This window comes from Pipistrellus hanaki (assembly GCF_964339955.1).
Source record: "Pipistrellus hanaki genome assembly, chromosome: 13".
Lineage (NCBI taxonomy): Eukaryota > Metazoa > Chordata > Mammalia > Chiroptera > Vespertilionidae > Pipistrellus > Pipistrellus hanaki.
The window spans coordinates 27510985-27538759 of NC_140515.1; the positions used below are offsets into that span (position 1 = coordinate 27510985).

At 43.5% G+C, this 27775-nt stretch overlaps 1 protein-coding gene across 13 annotated transcripts in view; it reads right to left on the minus strand.

The window, feature by feature from the left end:
- ATP2B2 (ATPase plasma membrane Ca2+ transporting 2) overlaps window positions 1–27775 on the minus strand; it is a 464830-nt gene that overhangs the window by 192502 nt on the left and 244553 nt on the right. For 9 of the 13 annotated variants that reach the window (XM_084901911.1, XM_084901906.1, XM_084901904.1 and 6 more), the window contains one exon: window positions 15876–15967. The exons of the other annotated variants lie outside the window; for them this stretch is intronic. The gene's annotated coding sequence lies outside the window, so the exon portion shown is untranslated. The remainder of the gene's footprint in view (window positions 1–15875; window positions 15968–27775) is intronic. 13 annotated transcript variants of the gene reach the window in all.

The following is a 27775-nucleotide window of genomic DNA, read 5'->3' on the forward strand; positions in this document are numbered from 1 at the left end:
TAGCAGCACAGATGTGGCTGCACCTAAACTTTTCAAGTCCCCAACCTGACCCACATGGTCACCCGCCCTGACATGGTGCAAAGGAGCAGTTGGGAAAATGTCCAGTTTGCTGCTCTCCCTAAAATCAGTCCTAAGTGATAAAACCTTATTCTCAAACTGGAATGAAGCTGCAAGCCATGGCTTTAGGATCCTAGAGTAGAAAAGAGGTGTTGGACTGCCTGCCCCAAGCCAGAAAATTGTTGCCGACCCTGATTTAATTAGCTTTATCATAGCATGATTTAGGGAAGCCTGTAATTAGCTTTGGGGCCCAGAGGTAGAGGCTGGGGTGAAAGTCAGAGCTGGAGCAGGTGATAAAGGGTGGGGGTAGGGTGGGGGATGGTTTTAAGCTCAGAGTCCTGGTCTTGCCAGTAAATGGAGGTTGGGCAAATCCCTTGTTGCCAGTGGAGATGGGAGGAGAAAAATCCTAAATAAATGCAGAGAAAGAGGTATGAGCTGGAGTTGCTGAGATGGTGCTTTTGCATTTTGACGTGTATTGGACCAAACCATGTGACTTCTTTAGGCAACACATCACCATGGGTTCAGAGGTTGGTGATGAGGGTTCAGAGGTTGGTGATGAGGCTAAATTGCTACAGGTAAACTCTCTAAGGCCCCTGCACCTGGCTATGGAGATCCTCCAATGGTGCCAGGAGATAAAGCAGGATTTTCCCAACTAATCACAGGGCAAAACCTGTTCCCAGTTCTCAGGAGGAGGTTCCGAGGACAGGGTCTGCACTGAATGAACAGGGAGAGAATGTAGCAGAACTGGACAAGCTCTGCCTGAGACCTTTGCCAGCTTCAGACTTCAAGGGCACACATGTCCCGAACTTGCCCCTCTCTGGGCCCCAGCCTCACAGGCCCCACCTTGGGGGGTCTCCTGCCACAGGGAAAGACAGAGCCAGTCCCACCTTTCGGGAATTCAGCCTGCCCTGCAGGTACCAGAGAAGCACTCATAAATAGTCAAGCGAGAGTGCGGAGCTGACAGGCCATCCTCGAGAATAAGACATGGAATGTGGCACCAGAAAGCCCTTCATTCTCGTACCAGCAACCTGAAACCGTCCACAGACACTAATAAACCTGCAGCAGTGGGTGGATGCTAGCCAAGGAGGATGGGCGTTTCAGTCCCTGAGGGCAGTTTGTTCCTTGATCTTGAGTGGTTTGCCTGTAGTAGCTCATTTTTGAGGTGTTTTATGGATGTTGTTAACCCCACCATGTCCAACCAACACAGTGCAGTGTGGAAATTAGATAAAGCCGCTGAGGGAGCAGAGGTGACACTTCACTCTTCCTAGCCGTATACAGCGCAGGTGCTTGTATGGTGTCACCTGAGATGGAAAGACAAATCCTGAACGCCTTCGGGAACTCAGCCTGTGTGTGAGTAGGGGAGGCAGAGGTGGCCCTGGGCTACCCTTGGAAGGAGCATCAGCATTTACTGCTGCCTCTCAGAATGCCTCAGACCATGTTGGTGCTTTCACATATATCATTTCTCCCTCCTACAGTAACTGCTGGGGAGGCAGCACCAGCTCACTTATGGAGGAGGAAACTGAGACTCAGAGAGGGGATGTCACTGCCCAAGGCTACTAGCCAGAAAGGGAAGAGCTTGGATTTGAACCCAAATCTGTCAATGACTAGAACTGGCTAGTGTCCTACGCGCCACAGAGGATTAAATGGGTGGGCATGAGGCAGAAAGTGAATATTAAATTCAGTGTTTGAAATGGACGCTGTGCCCTTATAGTGTGCCAGGCCACGGAGATGAAAAGTACACAGTGCCTGCCCTCCAGCTGCTCATGGTCCAGGTTATGTTTTCTGCTGAGCACTACTTGACCAGTCTTCCTTCCCGGTTCAGTAGTTGACCCTTTTCTGGGCCCCTTGACTGGTCTCTATCCTGCTCCCCACCCCATGCAAGGTCTGTATCCCCAGCCTTGGACTTGGTTTTGGTCCCACTGGATGTTAGCGGACCCCCAAGCTTTGCTTCTTCTCAACTACTGTTCTCATCCCCTTCATCGTAACAATCCCCTGGGTGGGGCTCAGAGAGGTAAACAAGCTGGTTCAAGGTCACACAGCTAACAAGTGGGAGAGCCAGGATTTGAACCCGCATCCATCTGACTCTGTAGCCTGAGGCCTTCTCTGTGACCCAGCCTTCCCTGGGACCCTCATGCCCTTCTCTTTTTCAGCCCTCAGGTTATCCCATGGGAAGTTACTTGCTTTGAGCAAAGCCCCTGTGGAAGCCAGTTTTGCACTTGTTAGCTGGAGGGAGATGATGCATTTTGGAAACCACCCATGAAAAAGACACTTGAAATAACTTTTCTCCATGGCTCTTGCTGCCAAAATGAACTGAACCCTAAACAGGAGCAGGCCTCTGCAGGATGCACATCGATGTCCGTTTGGCTTGGATTTACAGCTGACCAGGCACTTTCCAACTCATTACCTCATAGATCCTCACAGCGGCCGGGGATAGGTGTCCTGAACCTCCTTTTACAGATGAGGAAACGGGAGGCTCAGGAAGGTAATGGGGCTTACTCAAGGTCATGTCCCCAATTGGGGGTGACCTTGGGTAAGTGAGGCTGCTCTGAGGGTAAGGAAGAGAAAACGGTGGAAGCGGCTAGCGCAGAACCTGACTCCCCGAAAGGTTCTCCTCAGCTGGAATATGCACTTGACTCTCCAGACAAAACAAAGACCACAAACGTGTGGAGTCAGGGTAAAGAAAGGCCAAGAGTAGAAGGTTCTCAAGCCACCACTCGGGCAAGCAGGCAGGCTGGCTGCTGCGGACAATGAAAACAATTTCCGATTTGTACTATTTAATCCTTTGCACGTGTTGTCTCATCTCATCCTCATCACAAACTGCAGGAAGTGAATACAATTTTAATCCCCATGTGACAGAAGATGAAGCAGAGGTGCAGACAGTTTAAGTAAGAGGGAATCAAAGAGCATTTTTTTTCAATAGAAAAGAAAAAAAACAACTCAAATTCAGTTTTACAAGCCTATAAATCAGGATTTTTCAACCTTTTTCATTTCATGACACTCATAAACTAATTACTAAAATTCTGTGGCACAACAAAAAAATATATTTTTTGCCGATCTAAAAAAACCCCACCATGGCATAAATTTGATCCATTCACACCGGACCGCTGTGTTGGCTGCTACCACTTTTTAAATCTTCACCCGAGGATATGTTTTATTGATTTTAGAGAGGGAGAGGAAGGGTAAGAGAGGGAGAGAAACATCAATTTGAGAGAGAAATATCATTTGGCTACCTCCGATACATGCCCTGACCAGGGGTCAATCCGGCAACCTAGGATGTGCCCCAACCAGGAATCAAAACTGTACAGGATGACATTCCAATCAACTGAGCCACCTGACCTGAGAGGCTGTTGTCATTTTTTTATTTGACAATCTAAGGGAAAAGAGGTCCGTGTCCCTGTCTAAATAGTCAGGTATTGCATGTTTTAAAAATTCGCGAGGCACACTGGTTGAAAATCGCTGCTGTAAATGAATCCTCTTCCCCCCCAAATACTTCTCTTTCCAGAACATGCTACCCTTCAATCCTCAACTGCTCCAGCTCTCATGTAGTTTTTTTTTTTTTTTTTTTTTTTTTTTTTTTTTTTTTACCACAGAGTTCACTGATAGCTCCCTCTTTCAGCTTGAGATTCAGGAGCCTGTTGGAATCCTGGCCCCTCACCTGGTGGGCCAGGGCCAGGAGTGAATCTGTGGCTCTGTGCATTGAGAATCTTTGCTATGGGGGAGACCCCTTTATATTCAGCTGTACCCCATGACACATGGTGCAGATGGCACCTAATTAACAAATATTGTATTTCAAATATGCTACTGGAAGAGTCCCAGGCCGATGGGGAAATTCTCCTCCCTCTCCTAGTCCAAAGTCTAGGTCAATCACCCAGGGACTCCCTTGTCACTAGCCACCAGGATTAGGGAGCTAGGAGACTGCTTTTGGCTTCAGTAATTGGTCAGACACAGCTGGTCCGAGCACTTCTATCTGGGTCTCAGTTTCCTTTTCTCTAAAACTCAGGAGAAAAAGAAGAGAAAGCAGGGCTAGATTGGGGTAGAAGCTGCAAACCAGCCACTTGGGAGAGCAGCCAGCTTAAAATACATCTGTTTGTTTTGCTCAGAGCTTAATATAAAATTGAACAAATGCCAATGTTTAAAAATTGGGAGATCGTGCATTAGAATCTAGATTTCTGATTTCTCTTAAAATATTGGAATTGCTGCCCACTCTGGGATTGGCCAGGGGTGAGTGAGGTCATAGAGATGGGCAGCTGGTTGGTTACCAGTTCAGCCTCATCTGACTTCATTAAGGGTGGTTCTCGCCTGGATTCAGGAGGTAAGGGATTTGCCGTGCCTGATGAGTCAGGGCCCCTCAGAGAAGAGAGTGGGCTTTCCCACTTATTTAACAAATACTTGCTATATGCCAAGTGTTGTCTTAAACACACCAGGTATAGTCTTAAGCCCTAATCACATACCAGTACATTACTTAATTCTCATAACAACCTTGTGAGGTGAGTGCCACTGTCACCACTTTACAGATAAAGATACAAAAGCACAGGGAAGTTAACTTACTCATCCAAGACCACAGGGGTAGTAAGTGGTGGCCTTGGGACTTGAACCCTGGCAGCCTGGCTCTGGAATTTATGCTCTAACCAGCATGATACTACTCATCCTCTTTCCTGTGATAGTGGCCAAACTTGTGGTTTTGTCCAAGTTTCTATGTCCTGATATGAAAACCAAATATCACCCTTCCCCATTTCCCCCTTTTTCCTCTCTTAATCAATTATTTTCCTCCCTCATATGTTAATCAACTCCTTAATTCTCTCAACAATTCTGTAAGGTCATCTGTTATCTCCATTTTAAGATGAGGAAATTGATGCACAGAGAGGTTAAGGGACTTGCCCAAGATCATGCAGAGCCAGAGTGTGCTGTAGGCCATCTTGGCTTTATCTGCTCCTGAACACCCCAACCACTCCCCCTTGACATTTATTTCTTCCCTCCTTTATTTTTCTACTCACCTATCCATTCAGCACTCAACTCAGACCGTGTGCTGGGCATGAGGGACAGCTGTAAGGTGCACTGAGGCTGGCTGGATCAGGAAAGTGATATCCTCTTGTCAGAAAAGGAGCTGCCCATGACCACTCCCTTTATTGCTGAGGCCAGTGGGAGAACTGGTTTTCAACTAACAGCCCAGGAGAGCTCAGGAGGAAGCAGCAGAGGGAAGGTGGGTGGCGCCTAGCAGCTTCCTTCAGGGCAAGTCCTCAGCAAGGCACATTGTCAGGAAGACCTCAGCAGCCCTTTGTGTACACCCCCAGACCCACCTTTTACCCCTATAGTACCAACTGGCCTTTTAGTCTTGGTTCTGCCACTGACTTTATGTGGAACCATGTACAAGGGGCCTCCCCTTTCTGGACCTCAATTTCCTCAAATGTAAAGTGAGAACATTTGACTATTGGAAGTCACAAACTGGCAGCTCAAAAGCCAGACCCAGCTCAGGACATATTGTGCTTGAGTATTTGCAAAATGCTTTAAAAAAAAATAGAATTTGGCCCAGCCAGTGTTCTCAGTAGTTGCTCCTCAATCCATGAACCAAGAGGTCACCAGTTTGATTCCTGATCAGGGCACATGCTAGAGTTTTGGGCTCAACTCCCAGTAGGGGGCATAAAGGAGGCAGCCCATTGATGATGTTGCTCATTGACATTTCCATCTCACTATCCCTCTTCCTTCCTCTCTCTCTCTAAAAATCAATAAACACACTAAAAATAAATAAATAATGTTTTGTTTTAGAACAATTTTAGATTTTCCAAAAAAATTGCTAAGAAAAGTACAGAGAATTCTCATCTACTCCATATATAGTTTCCCCTATTATTAACAGCTTATATTAGTATGGCACATTTGTCACAATTAATAAATCAATATTGAAATGTTAATATTAAGTATAGTTCATATTTTCTTCAAATTTCCTTAGGTTTTTTTTTTTTTTTTTTTTTTTTTTTTACCTAAAGTCCTCTTTTCTGTTCTAAATACCACATTATATTTAGTCATCATATCTCTTTAGGTTCCTTTTGGCTGTGAAAGTTTTGCAGAATTAAAAAAAAATTTTAATGCCTTAGAAGGAATGTTTTAGGGTACCAGGAATATTTTATAGTTTGTTCTGGGTTGTGGTCACATCTACAAATATATGTAAAAATCATTAAGTATTACATTTAAGATTAGAGCACTTTACCCACTTTAATGAATGTGTATCATGCCTCTACAAAAAACAAATGAATGTCTTCTCTTCAATTTACCACAGTCCGCAGCACTCCCTATTACATTCTACCCAAGTCCATCATTCTTTGATATCATTTGTTTGACATCTGTAGTCACCATGTGGTGTATAAGTAAGCCGCTTCTAGTTCACTCATCTTTAAAATGAATATACTGATATTTTTTACCTGATGAGGTTGTAGTGAAGATTAACTGAGATAACATACATAAGTTCTTAGCACAGTGCCCAGTACATAAGTGTTGAATAAATTGCTCATGTAACATTTATATTATTAAAACAGGTACATGCTCTTATTTCTCCTTAAAGCAAACCTGACTGTCCCCCTTCTCTGACTCCTCATCTCCATCCCTCCCTGCTAGGGAAGATCCAAACTCTGAATGCCAGATAGTGAAAGAGACAGGAACAAGCCTGCAGAGAGGGCCTACCTCTACTGATGGAACCAGGAGACCCCTGAGGATAACCCTTAGACCTACCTCCGTGTCCAAGGAAACTTTGGTGAAAGTTGGAGTCCCGATCCTTCCCTTCTTAAGGAGCTCCTTGGGGTGCAAGAAGTTCTGCACTTCTGACATCTGCCCTCAAAAGCTGCATTCTGCCTGCATCCTGGCTAAGGATCCCTGGGACAGTGGGGGAGCTGGAGGGCTTTGGGATGGGGCTGTGGAAATCATGGAAGGAGGTACCCTCCCACCCTGCTCTCTGTTGGCCCAGCCTCTTGGGGGATGCCAGTTTCCCCTGTGTGATGCCCCAAGATCTGTGCCCAGAAACAATGCAGTTAGTGCCTCTAGGATTCTCAGATGCTTTAGGGGGACCTCTTGCAAGGAGAAACTATGCTCGAGGCAGGACGTGTTTGCAGCATAATTTCATCTTTTAAGTACCCCATGAAGTAGGTCAGAGGTCAAGGACTTGTCTAAGACTTCCTAACTGACAAGTTTACAGACACAGGATTCAAAACTTGGTCTGTATGACTCAAAAGTCTGAGGTGGTCTTCTTTGTAGTTGCATCTGTGAAATGGGCAGGTAGCCTAAAAGGACTTTTAACTTTCCCTCCAGGCTGACCCTGTGGCCTCTGAAAGCCAGTTCCAGTGAGGATGCTCAGAGCCGTGGAACCCTTACCTGCACTAAGGATCTGTGATTATCATCTCATTTGATCCTCACAACAGCCAAATAAAATAGGTGTGGTTATCACCACCTCCATTTTACATGGTAGGAAACTGAGGCACAGAGAAACTGAGGCAAATGTGCAAAGTTGTACACAGCAGCCAGGATTTGAACCTGGGCAATCTGGCTCCAGAGCTCACGCTCTTGCACACTCTAACAGCCCTCTGGAGAAAGGGCATCCATAAACTGTGTGGGCCAGAGACTGTTCCCAGGCCCAGCTCCTCTTCAATGCCAAAGGGCCCTGTGAACAGGCCTCACCCTCCACCTTTCCTCCTCGCCCAGAATTCAAAGGCTTGCAGGTCCCTCCCCTTACACTAAGTTGTTTCCATCTCAGCAACCCTGTGCCCTGGAGATCCAGGCCCCTGAGGGGATCAGCCAGTCCAGAGCCCTGGGCAGTGCCCAGGGAACCTGCCCTCCCATACCTGGGCTGGAGATGGTGGCGAATCCCCCGGGACCCTGCTGGGTCTCAAGCCACAGACACAAACCCCTATTCTGACCTCTCGGCTTCAGCACCAACAGCCACTGCAGAAGCCTGCAGCCTGCTGTTACACCCAGTGTGGTAGCCACGGTGCTGGTTGTGTCTTGCTGCCAGCAGGGCTGCCTTCCTTTTTGGCCTTGGGATCAGTGAGGGGGGAGGCCGGGTAGGAAGGGGCAGGGGAGGGTGGCTGGCTATCAAGGCCACAGGCTGGCTTCCGCAGGGCTGTGAGATTGGAGAAACAGTGGCCTCTGCCAAAAGCAGTGTGGGTGGTGGGCATTCCTGTGTCCCAGTTTCCTCCTGGGCCACTGTTCACTTGACGTTTCTGATCCTATCAGCCGTGCCCTGGCTCTAGTCCTGACTACCTGGAAGTGCTTTTTGTTCTGAGGACTCCCTGTACGCTGGCTAGTGTAGGGTGGCCCTGGGAACGTGAGGAAATGGCAGCTGCCATGTGTGCATCTGGCAGGACCCAAGAACGGATTTTTCCAAGGAATCGGGACACATGGGTGTGAACACTGGCAGAGGCCAGGCCAGGAGAGGTGGGGAGGGCCTGGGCCAACAGCCCAGATCTCACCTCCTTCAGGAAGCCTCCCTGGACTACAGGGAAATGGCGACAGTCTCCCATCCACCCTGTCTCTTGGCCCCATGACACTCCTTGCTTGTTCCCTTGTAACATGTCTGAACAGGCAAAAACCATTTCTTGTTTTCCATGAAGCAGAGCCCACATCCTTTCTCCAACATCGCTGGAGAGGGAGTGTTTCCACACAAGAGGTTTCCCAGCTCCCATACCTTCCTCTTCATGTGCCGCCGTATGTTTTATTTTAAGCCTTTCAGGGGTGAGGAACTAATCCGACTATTTCATTTTTAAGTGAATTGATATTTTGCTAATCACAACAGCTCCTATTTGACAAATAGCTGAACATCTATGTCGCAAACATTATTTAGTCAATGTATTGACTTCCTTTGCTTCCCAGCCTCTCACTTTTTTTTTATTTTTTAAAATATATTTTTATTGATTTTTTATAGAGAGGAAGGGAGAGGGATAGAGAGTTAGAAACATCAATGAGAGAGAGACATAGATCAGCTGCCTCCTGCACATCCCCCACTGGGGATGTGCCCGCAACCAAGGTACAGTACATGCCCTTGACCAGAATCGAACCCAGGACCTCTTAGTCCCCAGGCCAATGGTCTATCCACTGAGCCAAACCGGTTTTGGCTCCTCTCGCTTTTTAAAACCCAGTTTAAGTCACACAGGTGCTAGATGCATATGTCCAAGCTAGTGCAGGGACCACAGTGCCAGTGGGGTGACTGCTGGGTGGTGGGGTGACTGCTGGGTGTGATGGGAGGCTCCCCTAAGCATGTTTACCTCTGCTGTCCCTTCACTAAGCAGCATGTTTTAAGCCCGTGCATCTCATTTTACTGTTTTGTCTCTGCTCTTGGCTTAACTCTGCAAGCTCTCTATGACTGTGGTGTGTTTGCTCCTAGTAGCAAACTCCCTTTCCTGGGACTTCATAATATACCCCCCTCCCCCAGAGGCCTCCTGGTACTTCCTTTATTCAACATGTGCTAAGCATCCACTGTGTGTTAGGGATAGAGATACAAAGATCATCAAGACCTGGACTCTGGGCTCAGGGTGATTGTGAACACATGGATTGATACGTGTGCTCAGAGAGGTTAGATCACTTCCTCTGGATCACACAGGTGGGAGGAAATAGGGCATGAACATTATACTTATTTGAATCTAAGCCACAAGCAAGCTCTTTCCACCGCTCCTACTCCCTTGGGGAGTTTGGGATTTAGTGGGAGAGATATAACTAAACAACTAAATAAAACTTGTTATGACACATTCTACAGAGGCACATCTGAAGAGGCCGGACAGAGGATAAAGTGGTTGATTTTCATGGGGGTGGAAGTTACATTGGGGACTGTTCCGGGGGAGGTGAAACTGAGAAGGGTCTTCTATTCTCTAATTTAAGAAACAGATAATACATGTTGTTAAAATTGTGTCTAAAGTAAGAGTCAAATGGCCTCAAGTGAGGAGTTCTTCGTGCATAAAATGCCTGAACATGAAGTTCATGAATGGCATGCCATCTCTCCGCTTTACACTTAATGAGGGCCCCAACCCTGAAGATAACTAGGAAGAAATTCAAAAGTTAACAGTCAAGGATTCTGGATAAAGTTTTTAGCATTGGATGGGATTGTGGAGGAGTTTGTTGGTTCCTCCTAATAATAAGATCCTATAAGTTTTATTAGTGTTGACCTAGTGAAAGGAAGGCAGGTCCCTTCTTAATTCTCCCACTGACCTAGGGAGGGGAACCTTCAACCCCAGGCAGGTCACGGCTGAGGGCAAGACCTGAGGGAGCTCAGTGACACCTGAAGCCCAGTAGCCTTTGACTCAGATGCAACAAAGTTTTGAGCAAATGCCTACGAGGCTCATGGGTACTGGTTCCCTCAGCAACCCCCAGGGAAGCCCCAGCGTCAGGGGCGCCTCCCCAGTAAGCCTGAGCCACCAGGCCTGCAAGAGCAGGGAGCACTTGCCCAGGTCCCACAGCAGCTTCTGGCAGAGTAGGCTTATGGATGGGGACTTCTGGAGGCCACTCCCCAAAGTCCTACAGAGCTGCCGAGAATCCACTTGGTCCAAGTCCCTTGTTTGCAGGGTAGGAAACTGAGGCCCAGAGAGAGAAGAGGGAGAGTGCCTGCTGGGGGGCCAGCATCAAATGAGGCCCTTTAAGGACTTCCCTCATCTGTGAGGTGAGAACCATCTCTACTTTGCATATGGGGAAACCGAGATAGAAAAAGTGGCAACATTCACATAGGATTACAAAGCTCAGACTGGCAGCGTTGGGATTTGAACCCAGCAACTAGTGTGCCTAGTCTGGTGCATTCTGATCAGTTCATAGTGCATTGTCCTCAGTGGTCACTATAGTGTTGGAAATATAGGTTATCGTGCTCTCAGTTCAAGTGATGTGGGAACTTCCAATATTCACGGGAAGTTTATTTTAAGAACGAGGATCTGGCAAGAAGGGTGATCTACCTCAGACCCCTCAGGGACCCTGGCCAAACTGAGGGTACAATGGGGGTGATGAGCTCTGGATTCCTGTGCACTTCTGGACTTGCTGTGTTGGCAGGGACTCAAGATCTCATTCCAGAATGAAAGCTGGGTGACTGCTCAATTATCTGACCACACAGAGTGACTGGGGTTCTCCCATGGTCCTCGGAGTACTCAGGAAGGACATTTCTCCCTTCAGGGTGACATTTCTCACTTCAAGGCAGGAAGTGGCCCAGGAAGGGAGCCTTTTCTCCTGCTCCTTGTAGATCATTGCTGGGAAGGTTCCCGGCGGCCCCAGCACCCACTTTCCCAGTAACAGCCAGCTGCTCACCTGCCTGCCATCTGCCTTTCCTTGTGGCCTTCCCCGTGACCTCCACGAAGATTAGGACCCTGGCTCCCTGTATTCCCGGAGTCCAGCACACAATGGGGCTGACAAACAGCCTGAGTTCAAACTCACTTCCTCTTCGTGTAAGATAATGACCAGAGACCCAGACTGGAGTTTGTGAAGGCCAAGAGTCAATGGGAATCTTCTGGAAGCTAAGGAGTTTATGATTTTGAAGGACATTGCTCTTTTGGAAAATGACACAAAATACTCTTTGAGTCTATTTGAAAAATGTCACGAATGAACTGGCAGCCTGTTTAGAATCAGCTTCAAACAACTATGACGGTGTTATGGGTTGAATTGTATCCCTTCCTTTTGTAGAGATATGTGGGGGGCCTATAAATATGACCTCACTTGGAGGTAGAGTCTTTATAGAGGCAAGCAAGTTAAGATGAGGTCATCCAATGTAACTGGTATCCTTTTAAAGGGAAAATTTGGGCACAGAGACAGACACTCATGGAGGGAAGATGGTGTGAAGGGGGATGAGGGTAGCACACCCAGAAACCAAGGAACCCCAAAGATTGCCACCAAACCACCAGCAGCTGGGGGAGAGGCCTGGCACAGATTCTCTGCTGCGATGCTCAGAAGGAACAAACCCTGCCGAATCCATGATGTTGGACGTCCAGCCTCCTGGACTATGAGACAACATGTGTCTGTTATTATACTTTAAGCCACAGTTTGAGGTGTTTTGTTACAGCAGCCTCAGCAAACAATACGGATGGCAAACTGTCTATTCCCAGTACTTGTGAGAGAGATGGACACGATCTCAGTGGGAAGAAGCCTGGAGTCCCCACAATTTGAGGCTACTGTTCCCATTGGGGCCACCAAGAGAACAGAGGACCACTAAGCAGCGTCTGATATCCTAGGCCCTCTGCTGGACACATCAGGATTTCTCTCCCACTCAATCTTTCCAAAATCCTCTAAAGGAAGAGCTTCCTATTCCCATTTAAAAGAAGAGAACAGTGAGGTGGGAGAGCATGTACACAACTGCAGGATTGCACAACCAGGACTGGGAGTTGTGTGGCCAGGCTGTCCATAGGGTGCCACAGGACCCTCAACCCCAAAACAGACCTGTGCAGAAGAGCTCCCTGGAGTTAATGGTTAGTCCCAGAGGTTTGGAATACATTGGCCCAACCGCTTTGCTCTGTCCCCTGTATTTCAAACTCTGGCTGGGGGAGATGGGGGGTTGTATGGTTTTCTCCATTCTCTCATTGAGGAAAACAGAAAGGAAGGAAATGTTCCAACTGCCTAAGAGGATAAGGCATTTAAGAAGCCTGGAGTGCTTTTTAAAGCCCTCATTTGTGCAAGCTTTCACCTTTTTCAGAGTAATTCCCATGTACTGTTCCCCCTCACCCCCCGCCACCACTGCCCCTCAAGTGGGAATTACCATCCACATTTGAAGAGGGATGAGTTGCTTTGTACATTGGTGTTAGTTAAATCGCCTAATACGTTGGTCCAACATGGAAATTCTACTAAGCACATTTGTTTATAAGAGAGGATGCCTGTAATATTTACTTATAAGGTATTTCCACTGAGAATGTTTTGGGTGTTATTGTGGCACAGACTTGGAGTAAAACATTTCCCATAACGTTCTTAGAGTCCATTAACCTCTCTCAGTTCATTTCTCTCTGGATGCTCTGGAGGGATTTCCCCATTCCTGGATCTAGGAGATGGCATTTCTCCACTTAGGCTGCAATGGCTCATTTCCTCAGTTGCAGGTGATAGGTCAGGCTGTGGGAGGCTCTTCTTTGGCCAATGGGGAGCCAGATGGCTCTGGGGAGGCCAGTGCTGCCAGTCATGGTTGCTCCTGGCTCCTGGAGCAACACCTCACATACCTGCATCCCCTAGCCCAGCCCAGGATGGGTGCTGCTGAATGCTTTCTGGCAAGTGGTCTCAACCCCAGACTTAGGAATGCAGACATAGCTGAGTTAGATTGCTGGTTCCCCAGTTTCCTCAACTCCATTTTGCTAAAATCATGGACTTGAGCAAGACCTCCTGGGTTTGAATACTATCTTGGATAAGTGAATTTAATACTTGTTTCTTCAGTTTCTCCTTTTATAAGATAGGGATATTGTTTATGACTATCTTATGGGGCTGCTGTGAAGATTAAATTATTAATATTTTTAAAGCACTTAGAATAGGGCCTAGCACATAACCAACACTGTTTTAAGTGATTTCCATAATTATTGCTATTATTTTTATTCTTTCAGTCAACATGGATTGAGGACCATATGTGTGGAGTCAAGATGGATCAGCTTTGCTACTTACCTGCTGAGTTATCCTGGGTGTTTTACTTAACTATTCTGTGCCTTGTTTCCTTTTACTGTGAAACGGGAACAATAAAACTGCATATGTTGCAGGTTGGTGGTGAGGACAGAGGGCATGTCCTTTCCTGGCTCATGGTAAGTACTTAGTCAACCCTAGATACTGTTATCATCTATATCACTGGTGTTACTATGATTCCTGGGTCAGGCTAGGCCCTCCACTGCTGTCTGGAAGAAACTTAGACAGATCTACTAGCATTTGGGGCCTAGGCAGCCATTCCTGTGCTTTGCCTAGATTCTCCCTGTGCACTCCCCAGCATTGTAGACCAGGAACTTTGACCAAGCTCTTCCTGGCACACCTGTCACCTACCAGTCCTCTCCCAGATGCAGAGAAATGTTTTCCAAACATTCATTAGATTGCTAGGACCCTCTAATTGTTTTGCCTCTACACATAGACTATAATTCAAACTTTGCATGAGGTGCTTCTAGGCCTGGCCCCATTGGCCCTGAGCAGGCATTCCTCTGCATGCATCACCCATGTAGGGCCTTTGCTCATTCTTCCCAGCCCATTGCCCTCCATGCTCTTCTTCAAGCCCTGGACCTATGCATGTCTGGCTGCTTCCACCAGTGAGAGCTCTGGTCCAACTTCCCTCCTCAGCAACTGCACATCACTCCCCACCTGCCACCCTGTTTTGTTTTCTTCACAGTCTTGTGATGCCCTGAACCTATCTTCTTTATTTATTTGGTCTCCTGTTTGCTGGAGTGTTGGCGCCATGAGGATAGGGGTCATGTCTGTTTCATTTCCAGGGCATCCCGGGGTGAATAAAAACATAAGAGTGACTGCACATAGAGGGTGCTCTATAAACGCTAGTAAACAAATAAACCATGGCTTCAATCCTCCTTCAGGGAAGAGAGAATGCATTTCTTTATATAATGAAAGAGGTTGAGCCCCACAGTGAAAATTCCACCGTGGATGCCAGCCATGGGCCTGAGAAGCCTCTCACTCATCTGGGGAGGGGGAGAGGGGAGATGTCACATCCCCCTCTGACAGGATGGCTCATCGATGGCTCGTCTCAACCTCCTTGCCCACTCACGCCTGTCAAAAGCTGCTGGGTTTAAATGCACATGTTTCTATTCTGTATTATCAAGTGATTAATATTCAAGAGATGGCATTAAATAAATATGTGAGCAATTATGTAATGTGTTTGCAAACAGTTGGGTTAGTCCCAGAGTGCTTGGGTGAGAAACAAAACTTGAACAAAGCTTTGGTCTGGGTGATCTCCCAGGGCTGGGGACAGAGGCTCCTGGCCAGTCTGCCTGTTTGCTCCCTCCCTGATTCGGTCTGGAATTACTTATCTTCCTTTCCCTGGCAGTGTGGGATAATAGGAAGTGACCTCAGGATCTTGGAGTTGCATCCTGGCTCTCCCACCTCTTGGCTGGCAAGGGAGGTCTCAGTCTGCTCAACTGTGAAAGGGTTATAGACGTCTCCTGGGAAGTCAGACAAGATCGTGACTCCGAGCTCTGACTCAGATTATTTCTTGTGAAAGGTAAGATGGGTGTGATGCTGAAAGATAAGCAGTTTGAGCTCTGGTCCTCAACAGGTGTGGGGATGGGGGTGTAGGGCATGGAATTGGGGTTCGGAGATATATAACATAAGGTAAATTAAGCAAGGCAACAACAAAGGCCCTCCCAAAGGGCTTCGGGATACAGAGGAAGATGTGCTTAATCTAGGCTAGGAGCCAGAGAAATCTCACAGAGCTGCCATGTCAGCCGGCTCGGGAAGGCTGAGTGGCCCAGAGAGAGGGCTGCCCATTTAACTAACCTGCATTGGGCACCTTGCATGCCTATTCATTCCACAAGCATTTTTTGAGCACCCACTATGTTCCAGCTACTCTGCTAAGCACTTTACATGGATCACTTTTGCTTGACTTACACAAGGAGATGCTGCACTGTCCCCATTTTACTGGTGAGAGAACTGAGACTCTGTTCACTGCGTGAAGTGATGCTGTCCTCCTCTGCGTTCTGTGTCTACTCCCTATGCAAACGCAAAAGGGATCTAAGGGAATTTCCCCAAAGCGGCACAATGGTGCATAAGTAATTCATGTATTCCTGCCAGTGTGGCACAGAAAAGTTTGCTGCTCTCAAACCCTGCTTTCCTGCTCGGTTGAATCTCCATTAGCAGCCCCCCAACAGTGCCCTCTTCCCACATCTACCCCACCCCCAGAAAAACCCCAGTCTTCAACTCACCCCTCCATGTGCCTGGTTAAATGAAAGGCGTTGGGGGTTTGGAAAGTGGGGCCCATGTCTTGCTGGCTCTGGGGATGGGTGACGAAGTTCAGCTGTGGAAAAGGGAGATGGCATTGATTAGGGGTGGGTGACTTGATGGGGACTGAGTCAGGAAGGAGGAGGAAGGGAAGACAGGTGTGGAGTATCCTCTGTGTGCTGGCACTAGGCTGGGGCCAGAGGTAGGGAAGGATGGAGATAGAAGAGAAGCAGGGGCACCCTTCTCCTCACCTACCTCCTAGGGGCTGGCCCAACCAAATGCGGACTCAGCCCCCGCGCCCCCATCAAAACTTGCCAGATGGACTTCTCCCCTCTCTGGCCCTGTCTTGGGAAAGCAAGTCCACCTGCTGTCAGGGGTGTCAAGCTGGGGTCTCTGTCCTCTGTCTGCTGGTTGGGGTAGCCTGCCAGGGCAGGGGTGTGGTCAAGTGGTCATGTGAATATGTTTTGGAGAGACAGAGTCCCTGGGCCTAGTGGCTCAACCTTTCTGAACCTTCATTTCCTCAACTTCAGGATAGAAATAACGATTTTTATGAGCATTCACACGTGTGTGTGTGTGTGTGTGTGTGTGTGTGTGTCTGTGGTTGTGTAGGTTTATGCACTTTTATCACATATGTAGTTTTATGTAACCACCACTACAATCAGGACTGTTCCATAACATGCTTACTGAGTCCAATCCTTTATAGTCACATTCATTCCTCTCCACCTTCAATCCTAAACCCTGGCAGTCATGAAACTGTTCTCCATGTCTAGAATATTGCTCATCCAATGATGTTCTATAAGTGGAATCACGCTAAATGTAAACTTTTGGGATTGGCTTTTCTGATTTAGAATAATTCTCTGGAGATTTAACCATCCAGTTGTTGTGTGTATCAATAGTTATTTTTTTTTAAAAAAATTCCTGATTACTATTCATTGGTAGATGTATCACCGTTTGTTTAATCATTCGTCCACAAAAAACATCTGGGTTATTTCCAATTTTGGGTATTATGAGTAAAACTGCTATAAATACTTGTGCATAGGTATTTTGTGTAGACATAAGCTCTCATTTATTTAGGATACATGCCCAAGAGTATAATTGTTGGGTTGCATGGTAGTTGCATGTCTAGTTGTGTGTGTTTTTAAAAAGAAACTTCCAAACTTTTACAGAGTGGCTGTACCATTTTACATTTCCACCAGCAAAGTATGAATCATCCAGTTTTTCAGAATCCTCATCAACATTTGGTGGTGTTCTGTTTTATTTTAGCCATTCTGATAAGTGTGTAATATCTCATTGTGGTTTTAATTTGCAATTCTCTAATGACTAATGATGTCAAATGTCTTTTCATGTGCTTATTTGCCATCTGTATATACACTTGTTGGAGAAATGTTCCTTCATGATCTTTGCCTATTTTTTAATTGGATTGTTTAATTTTTTATTTTTTTTTACTGTTGAGTTTTAAAATATATGTCAGATATCAGTACTTTGTCAGATTTTGTGGTTTTCAAATATTTCCTTCCACTCTGTAGCTTATATTTTCATCCTCTTAACAAAGTCTTTTGTAGCTTATATTTTCATCCTCTTAACAAAAGCTTTTAATTTTGGTTTAGTTTATCATTTTTTTCTCTTATAGATCATGCTTTTGATGTCAATTCTAAGAATGCTTTGCTTAGCTCTAGATCTTGAATATTTTCCTCTTACATTTTTTAAACCATAAGTTTTAGTTTTACATTTAGATCTGTGGTCCAGTTTGAGTTAATTTTTGTATAAGGTGCAAGACTTAAGTAGAAGGTGTGTGTGTGTGTGTGTGTGTGTGTGTGTGTATGTGTGTGTGTGTTTTAACCCATGGATGTCCAATGACTTCAGAACCATTGGTTGAAAAGATTATAATCTTTCCTTCATTGAAATGCTTTTGTACCTTGTTAAAAATTGGTGTGGCTTATTTGTATAGGTCTATTTCTAGATCCTCTATTCCATTCCATTGATCTATATGTCATCTCTCTGTCAGTACTATACAATTTTGATTTTTGTGTAATAAAACTTGAAATCAGGTAACCTGATTCTTTTCAATTTATTCTTTTTCAAACTATTTCAGCTATTCTAGCTCTTTTACACTTCCCATATAAATTTTAGAATAACAATTTCTATATCTACAAAAAATTTGCTGGGATTTTGGTAGGAATTGCAGAGAACTGACATCTTAACTTTGCTGAGTCTTCCAATCCATGAACACACTATGTCACTTCATTTATTTAGGTATTCTTTGATTTCTGTTTTCAGTGTTTTGTAGTTTTCAATATACAAATCTTATATACAGAAATGCAATTCATTTTTCTATGTGTCTTGTATCCTATGACCTTCCCAAACTCACTTATTAGTCCTAGGAGGTTTTCTTTTTTTGTCGATTCTTTGAGATTTTTAATGTAGAGCACACATGTCAAACACAAGGCCCGCGGGCCAAATCCAGCCCGCCAGGCCTTGCAATGTGGCCCGCACCGCGCTGTCATCACTGCACTCCGCTGCGTTCCATCACAATGACGCGCGGTGACATAGGAGGCTTGTGATCTCGCCAGCCGCCTCGCCGGCCGCAGTACTTGCTATCTATTATGCATGCGCATAGATAACAAGTCACGCAAGATTCAGGAGGCGTGACCTATAGTCCGGCATCCCATGTGGTTGTGCGGGTGGCAGAGCAGAGGAGAGAGTGAGTGTGCGGGCATAAAAAATACACAGCAGAAGCTGCCAGTTCCTGGCATAAAGTGCAGGCATAAAAATCGCAACAGAATCTGCTATCTGTACCCAGCCAGGCATTTATTGACTGACTTTTTTTTTCTCCACACCATCTGCCAAATCAAGCTATCCCTGTGCAGTTTTCAACTTTTTCCTTCTAACGCAGATTTCCAATAAACTACATCTTTTACTGCCAATATTGATCCCAAAATGTCCAGGAAAAGAAAAGTTGACGGTGAAGACAGACAATTTAATGACAAATGGGAAAATGAATACATGTTTGTGCTTAGAGAGGGCAAACCAGTGTGTATATTGTGTTATGAGACAGTGTCGGTGATGAAAGAGTACAATATACGTCGTCATTTTGACACCAAACATAATGTTAAGTATGGCAAATATACTTTGGAAGAAAAGCATAAAATTGTTAAAGAACTAAAAGGCAAACTACAATCACAGCAGCAAATGTTTACAAAGGCTACAGCGAAAAATGATGCTGCAGTGAAAGCAAGCTTTATAGTGGCTGAAGAAATTGCCCGTACTTCAAGGTGTTTTTCAGAGGGTGCCTTTTTGAAGCAATGCATGCTAAAAGTGTGTGAGCAAGTATGCCCAGACCAGATACAGAGTTTTCAAAATGTCAGTTTGTCAAGAAACACCATTGCAGATAGAGTTCAAGAACTCTCAGGAAATCTATCATCACAGCTGGCCGAACAGGCATGCAGTTATCTCGCTTTTTCACTTGCTATCGATGAAAGCACAGACAACACTGATACAGCGCAGCTGTCCATCTTTATACGTGCTACGAAGACCGACCTCTCTGTCACTGAGGAACTTTTGGATGTAGCTGCCATGCATGGGGCGACGACTGGTAGAGATATATTTGAGGCTGTGGAGAAATCTATAAATAATTTTAAATTACCCTGGGAAAAGTTGGTGGGGCTAACTACCGATGGCGCACCTTCAATGTGCAGAGAAAAGAAAGGCTTGGTTGGACTAATGAAGGAAAGAATGCAAAAAAGTCACTGCCACACACCCTTGATTACTTATCATTGCATTATCCACCAAGAGGCTATGTGTGGAAAAGTTCTGGACATGAATGACATAATGACCACAGTCATTAAAACTATTAACTTTATACGGGCACGTGGCCTGAATCATCGCCAGTTCCAGCAGTTTTTACAGGAGGTGGGTGCAGAGCACGGAGACGTGCCATACCACACAGAAGTAAGATGGCTGAGCAAGAGCGCAGTCCTCAAAAGATTTTTTGAGCTCAGAGAACAAATTGCTCTTTTCATGGAAAGTAAAGGAAAGCCCTTGCCTGAACTGTCGGATCCCACCTGGCTATGTGATTTTGCTATGATGTGTGACATATGCGAGCATCTCGCCCAACTGAATCTGAAGCTGCAGGGACGCAAACAAGTCATCACGAAGATGTCTGACATGATCACAGCATTCCAGCGTAAACTTCAACTATGGAAGTCCCAACTGGAACAGGACAATCTTGCCCACTTTCCCGTTTGTTTGAGTATCTCAACCACTATTTCTGGTACTTTTCCTTGCAGTCGGCTGGCTACCAAAGTTAGCCGTTTACTAAGTGAATTTGAGCGGCGCTTCTCTGACTTTAGAACACAGCACTCAGGCTTTGACATCTTTGCCAATCCTTTTACAGTTGATGTCAACAATGTGCCCCATCACCTTCAGATGGAGATAATCGAGCTTCAGTCTGACAGTGGCCTGAAATCAAGGTTTCAGGATGTTGAAATTGAGGACTTCTACCCTCTACTGCCCCCTGACTCAATGCCAGAGCTCCGACTTCATGCTGCCCGTATTCTATCCATGTTCGGGAGCACCTATCTTTGTGAACAGATGTTTTCAATAATGAATCTGAACAAAAACAAGCACAGATCACGCATTACCGATGACAACCTCCATGCTGTTTTGCGGGTTGCTACAGCCCAAGAAATAAAACCGAACATTGACTCATTGATCCGGGGAAAACGGTGTCAGACATCTAGCCAGAAAACAAAACAATGAGCATTTTAGGTACATTCCAATATTACTGTTTTGCTTGATACCAATATTACTGTTTTGCTTGATAGCATGTGAGTTGGTTAACAGCACTGTTAAGGAAAAGATTGTTCCACTCATTTTAAATTCACATTTCTGGTTAACATTGTCAGTTTATGACTGTTCAGTAAACCATTCGGCCCGCGATTTAGGCTGGATTTTAGATTTTGGCCCCTTCTCTGATTGAGTTCGACACCCCTAATGTAGAGAATGAAGTTATCTGCAAATAGGAGCAGTTTTATTTATTTCTTTCCAATCTTCATGCCTTAGCTTATCTTATTGCACTGGCTAGCTAGTAAATTGAATATGATGAGAGTTGACACCTTTCCTTGTTCCTAATTTTAGAGAAGTCATTTAGTCTTTAACCATTAAATATTATGTTAGATGTATTTTTTTTTGGTAGGCATTCTTTATCAAGTTGGGAAAGTTCCCTTCTATTTCTCTTTTTCTGTGCATTATATCATAAATTAGTGTTGAATTTTATGAAATGTTTTTCCTGAATTGATGGTTGTGAACATATGAATTTTCTTCTTTAGTCTATTAATATGGTGGATTATATTTGTTGATTTTTTAAAATATATTTTATTAATTTTTTGATTTTTTTTTTGCCTCCCTCCCGCCCTTCCATACCTACCCTCCCTCCCCAAAGTTTTATGTCCATTGGTTGTACTTATATGCATGTACACAAGTCCTTCGGTTGATCTATTATCTCCCCCAGATCTTCCTCCCCTCCCCACTGTAATTTGACAGTCTGCTTGTTGCTTTACTGTCTCTATATCTATCTTTTGGTTCATCCGTTTATAATGTTCTTTATTATCCATAAATGGGTGAGGTCATGTGGTGTTTCTCTTTCATTGATTGGCTTATTTCACTCAGCATGATGTTCTCCAATTCCATCCAGGTTGCTGCAAATGATGAGAATTCCTTCTTTTTTATGGCAGCATAGTATTCCATTGTGTAGATGTACCATAGTTTTTTGATCCAATCATCTGCTGACGGGCACCTAGGCTGTTTCCAAATTCTGGCTATTGTAGATTGTGCTGCTATTATATTTGTTGATTTTAAAATGTTGAATCAACTTTGCATTACTGGAATAAACCCTACTTAGTCATAATTTTTAGCAGGGCATAATTTTTTTTACGTTGTTGAATTCTATTATATTTGCTAATGTTTCATTCAAGATTTTCACATCTATATTTATGAAGGATATGGGCTTGTAGTTTTTATTTTTATTTGTTGTACTGTCTTTTGACATCATGGTAATTCTAGCTTAATGAATTGAACTGAGAAGTGTTTTCTCCTCTTCCATTTACTTAAAGATATTGTGTAGAATTGGTGTTTTTTTTTTTTGTTTTTTTTTTTTAACATTTCGTAAAATTCTCCAGTGAAACTATCTGTTCTGGAGATTTAATGTTATATATATGTTAAAATTTAAATCTACAATTTTATTTATTTTTTTGTTTCCTGTTCTTTCTACATACACACAACCATATCTAAAAGTTTATAATTTTTGCTTTAACCATTGAACATAATTTAGAAAGCTCAAGAGGAGAAAGAATTTCTATTGGATTTACCCACAATTTTGCTTACTTGATTCTTTTTTCCCTCCTGATATTCTAAAATTCCTTTAAAAGTGTTTTCCCTATGTGTTGGTAGATGTGGGGAAGCATGGGACCCGGTTGGAAAGTCTGTAAGGAGGTTACTCCAAAAGGTTGGGGGCCTCTAGGAGGGGACCTCGCCCAAGGCGGCAGCCCCTGCCTTGATTTTTCTAAACAAGTCCAAGCCCCTGGATATTTTACTGAAATCTCTGTGTCTAGTCTTTAGACCTGACCGAATAGAAAGAAACATGTGCTTCCTCAAGGACACTTACTCTGCTAATTGTATATAGAGTTTAATTTTAGTTCAAGCGTTTGTTACAATGAAAGTCTAAGGAGGCAGGTGGATGGGGATGTTTGGTGCCTATAGCCAAACAGCCTCTTATCCTTCTCTTTCACAGAAACGTGTGCCAGAGTAATTCGTCCATTGCTCAGGGTCTGCTGGTCAGTTCTGGCATGTAAAACTTCTTTTAGCGTTGCTTTAGGTTGATTTTTCTAGCAACAAATTCTCTTAGTTTTTCTTCATCTGAGAATGTCTTGATTTTCCCTTAATTCCTAAAGAATCTTATTGCTGGATATAGAATTCTTACTTGTCAGTTCTTTCCTTTTAGTGTTTGAAAAAGATGTTGTGCCATTTCCTTTTGGCCTCCATGGTTTCTGATGAGAAATCCACTGGCATTCAAATTGTTTCACTCTGATAAGTGAGTTACAGTATTTCTCTCTCACTGCTCTAAAGATTTTAGTTTTGTTTTTTAGTTTTCAGGAGTTTAATTACTTTGTATCTTGGTGTGGATTAATTTGGGTTTATCCTCTTTGGAATTTCTCAGCTTCTTGAATCTGTAGGTTTATGGTTTTTTGTTTGCCAAATTTTAGAAGTTTTTAGAAAAATTTTTTCAAGTAGTTTTTCAGCTCCACTCTCTTTTTTATTTTCTTTCAGGAATTTAATTACATATACATTAGATTTTTTTTGTTATAATCTCACAAAAAAATAAAAGTCTAATCTGTTATCCAGATTAGATAATTCTTATTGTCTTAAATTCTAGTTCAATGATTTCTTTTCTCTGTTCTCTCCAGTTCACTGTCAAGCACATCCACTGACTTTCTAACAAAATTTTAGTTATCTTATATTTCAGTTCTAAAATTTCCATTTGGTTCTTTTCTATGTCTTCTATTTCATTGCTATGTCTTTCTATTTTTTAAATTTGTTTCAAGTGTGTTCATAACTGATCCTTAAAGCATTTTTTTTATGATGGCTGCTTTAAAAAATATTTGTCAGATAAAATAACATCTCTGTAATCTCAAAGTTGACATCTACTGATTGAATTTTGACATTCAGTTTCAGATCTTCCTAGTTCTTGGTATAAATAAATTTCTACTGAAGTCTGGGCATTTGGGATATTATGTTATGGCTTCTGGATCATATTTAAACCTTCTACCAGTATTTCATCTGGCTTCCTCTGACATTACAGAGTACAGGAAGGGGGTTGGAAACTTCAGCTCTCCATTAGGCTTCCACTGATACCTCCCTGGGTGGGAAGGGTAGGAGTGCCTTATTATTACTCTACTGATACCATGGGTTCTGGGGGGTGAGATCTTGTTATCACCCAGTGGGTAATGAAATCCTGGCTATGTACTTGTCCTTCTCTGACACCATCCTAGTGGTGCCTCATTATAGCTTGATGAAAGTAGAAGTGTAGTTTCTCTACTCGATCTTTGCCTGTTGGGGCAAGGGGGTACAGTGTTTTTTATGGTGTTTGGCTGGTAGAGCAGTTTTTATCTAAAAGTATTGCCCCTTCCTTGTGTTCATATATGCATGGCCCTGTGGATACAGACAATGGGGTGGTGAGGGCCTGGAGCAAGGGTGGGGGCGGGCTGGAGGGGTTAAAGGGGAGGGAGGAGGACATTTGTAATACTTTCAACAATAAATAATTATTTTAAAAAACCCACAAAAGTGTTGCCAAAACCAGTTTGGCTCAGTGGATAGAGCATAGGTCTGTGGACTGAAAGGTCCCAGGTTTCATTCCGGTCAAAGGCAAAGTACCTTGGTTGCGGGCACATCCCCAGTAGGGGGTGTGAAAGAGACAGCTGATTGGTGTTTCTCTCATTGATGTTTCTAACTCTCTATCTCTCTTCCTTCCTCTCTGTAAAAAAATCAATAAAATATATTTTTAAAAAAACACAAAAAAACAAAAACAAAAACACACCAACAAAACAAAAGTGTTGCTCCCTTTCTTTTTCTTTGGCTAGAGAGAGCAAATTTCTGTTGATGTCTTCTATTTATTTATTTATTTATTTATTTATTTATTTATTGTGTGTGTGTGTGTGTGTGTGTGTGTTTTGCGTATTCATTGGCATTTCCTCATTTCTTGCTTCTTCAGCTCTAACTCTGGGATATATGAGACAAAAGAAAGCCCAGGAACTCACTGCTATGTTGTTTCTTGGATCTGCAGATCCCTAACTGATCTGTCTTCTTTCCCTCTTTCAGAGTTTTTTGTTTTTTGTCGGTTTGTTCTGCATTTTATTTTTTAAAATATAGTTTTTTAAATTAAAAAAATCTTTATTGTTGAAAATATTATATAGGTCCCCTTTTCCCCCATTGACTTCTCCCAGCCCGCCCTGTCCCCCACCCCAGCCTTCACCACCCTATTGTCTGAGTCCCTGGGCTATGCATATATACATACAAGTTCATTGGTTGATCTATTCCCACCCACACACCCTTCCTGCATTCCCTCTGAGTTTTAACAGTCTGTTTGATGCTTCTATGTCTCTGGATCTTTTTTGTTCATCAGTTTATGTTCATTAGCAGAGCTTCAAATTTTATTTATTTATTTATTTATTTATTTATTTATTTATTTATTTATTTATTTTAGAGGGAGAAAGAAAAACATTGATGTGAGAAACATTGATCAATTGCCTCCAGCACATGCCCTGACTGGGGGATTGAACCTGCAACCTGGGTATATTCCCTGACCAGTAATTGAAACTATCATCTTTTGATGTATAGGACGATGTTCCAACTAACTAAACCACACTGGTCAGTATGTTTGTTTTTTAATACATAATGTTCAAGAGTTTTAGTTGAACTTTGTGAGTGAAAGAAGTAGAAGTACCTCTACTCCATGTTCCTGGAAGCAGAAGTCCACTTGAAAACTTTTTAACAAGTACTTCCTAGTTCCCTGGAATTTTACAGAATCACCTATCTTCTTGACACTGCTAATCAAATCATATTTTCTGAAATGCTTGTCATTTCCCGTGGGATTCCAGCCTTCTACCTGACTTGGTTCAGAGCTTACCTGTCCAATAGGAAACAAGGGGAAATGTGGACTTTTATATGTGGTAATGGGTGACTTGAAGCAGAGTCCCAAAGTTGTCTATTTGTTAAAATTAGAAACCCAACTGGATTTCTTTCAGGGTTTCCAGGAATCTGAGCAGTGTTTCTAATCATAAATGGCTTAAGCCAGGATGTGAAAGTTCATAACTTTGCCTCATTCCTCAAAGCTGCTGGTTTCTCCCGCTGGTCTGTGCATTACCATTTATGCATTAAGAGGCTCTTAAGTCTGGGTCTCATCTCCTCCCTTCCCCAGTTCTGGGATATAGAGAGCACCCACCAGTTTTGTGTGTTAAGTGTCTGGCTTCCAGAGAACAGTGACTTATCCAAAGCCACTTAGTCCCACACTAGAAGAGCCTGGTGCACACCAAGGCCTTGTGACTCTGGCACCAATGTCATTTTCAAGGCTCTACCCTGTCTGGACCCAAATCTTCTCTGTATTTTTATTTACATCAGCAGTTCTCAGTGTTCTCAGGATCTACATGCCCCTGACAGTTCCTAAGACCTTTGTAGGTGGACTGAGAGGTCAAAATTATTTTCCTAATAGCACTAGAATGCCATTTGCCATCCTCACTGTGTTGATGTTTACACTGCTGATACAAAAGCAATGGTGAGTAAGTCTGCTGGTGCCCTAGTGCAAATCAAGAGAGTGTCACCAAATTGTACAGCAGTTATTCTACTTTTTCATCACCATGCAGCTGTAGTACAAAAATGCCAGCCTCTCTTAGGAATATCCTGGGTGAAGTAGGAAAAATGATTAATTTCATTAAAGCTTGATCCTTGGGAACATGAAATGGGAAATATGCATAGAATATGTCTGCTGCACACCAAACTATGATGGGTGTTAGAGGAAAAGATTTTGTGCCAAGGGAATGACTGATAGACAAATGAGGGTTATTCAGACTTGGGTGTTGGGCAGAATTTTCTCAAAAAGTGAACAAAGTAAGATTACTGCTTTAAGGAAAACTGACAATTTTTGTTGCTAATGATAAAATCTGAGATTTCAAAGTGAAAACCAGAATTTTGGAAAATTTGTATTTGGTATCATGAACTTGATGCTTTCCAGGATGCAAAAACAATTCTGATGAAATCAGTGGTGAGATTACAGATATGATTTTTAAAAATATATATATTTTATTGATTTTCCACAGAGAGAAAGGGAGAAGGATAGAGAGCTAGAAACGTCGATGAGAGAGAAACATCGACCAGCTGCCTCTTGCACACCCCCTACCGGAGATGTGCCTGCAACCAATGTACATGCCCTTGACTGGAATCGAACCCGGGACCTTTCAGTCCGCAGACCGATGCTCTATCCACTGAGCCAAACCGGTTTCGGCTACAGATATGATTTTTTAAAATATTATATAGCAAAATGTATAAGCATTAGAAAGATCTATACAACTCAATGAGCCAATATTTTCTAAATGGCCAATGGATGATGTTACAAAAGCATGCATAGGTAACAGATTCATTAAAGTGTAAGATAGAGAAAATGGATTTTAATGCACAGCTATTAAAATTTATTGAGATGGCTTCAGATTCTTCATTGCAATTAATTTTTAAGATGCTATTATGGCCTGAATTGTGTCCCCTAACTCTCCAGTATCTCAGAATGTGACTGCATTTGGAGATAAGGCCTATAAAGAGGCGATGAAGGTAAAATGAGGTCATTTTAGGTGGGCCCTAATGGACTGATGTCCTTACAAGTAGAGGAAATTGGGACACACAAAGAGACACCAGGGATGCATGTGCCCAGAGGAAAGGCCATGTGAGGACACAGCAAGAAGACAGCCCACACAAACCAAGGAGAGAGGCCTAAAAAAAGCCAACCCTGCTAAAGCCTTGATCTTGGACTTCAAGGTTCCAAAACTGTGAGAAAATACACTTCTGTTATTAAAGCCATCCGGCCTGCGGCATTTTGTTATGGCATCTGTAGCAAACTAATACACTATCACTTATTGAGTTTGAGTGTAGTATTGAAGAAAAAAAATCTATAATTATCTGAAAGGATTATTAACATACTTCTCTCTTTACCAACCACATATCTCTGTGAGGCTGGAATTTCTTCATTTATATTAACCAACACATCATATAGTAATAGATGGAATGCAGAAGCAGATTAGAATCCAGCTGCCCTCATTTAAGTCATTAAAGAGATTGGTAAAAATGT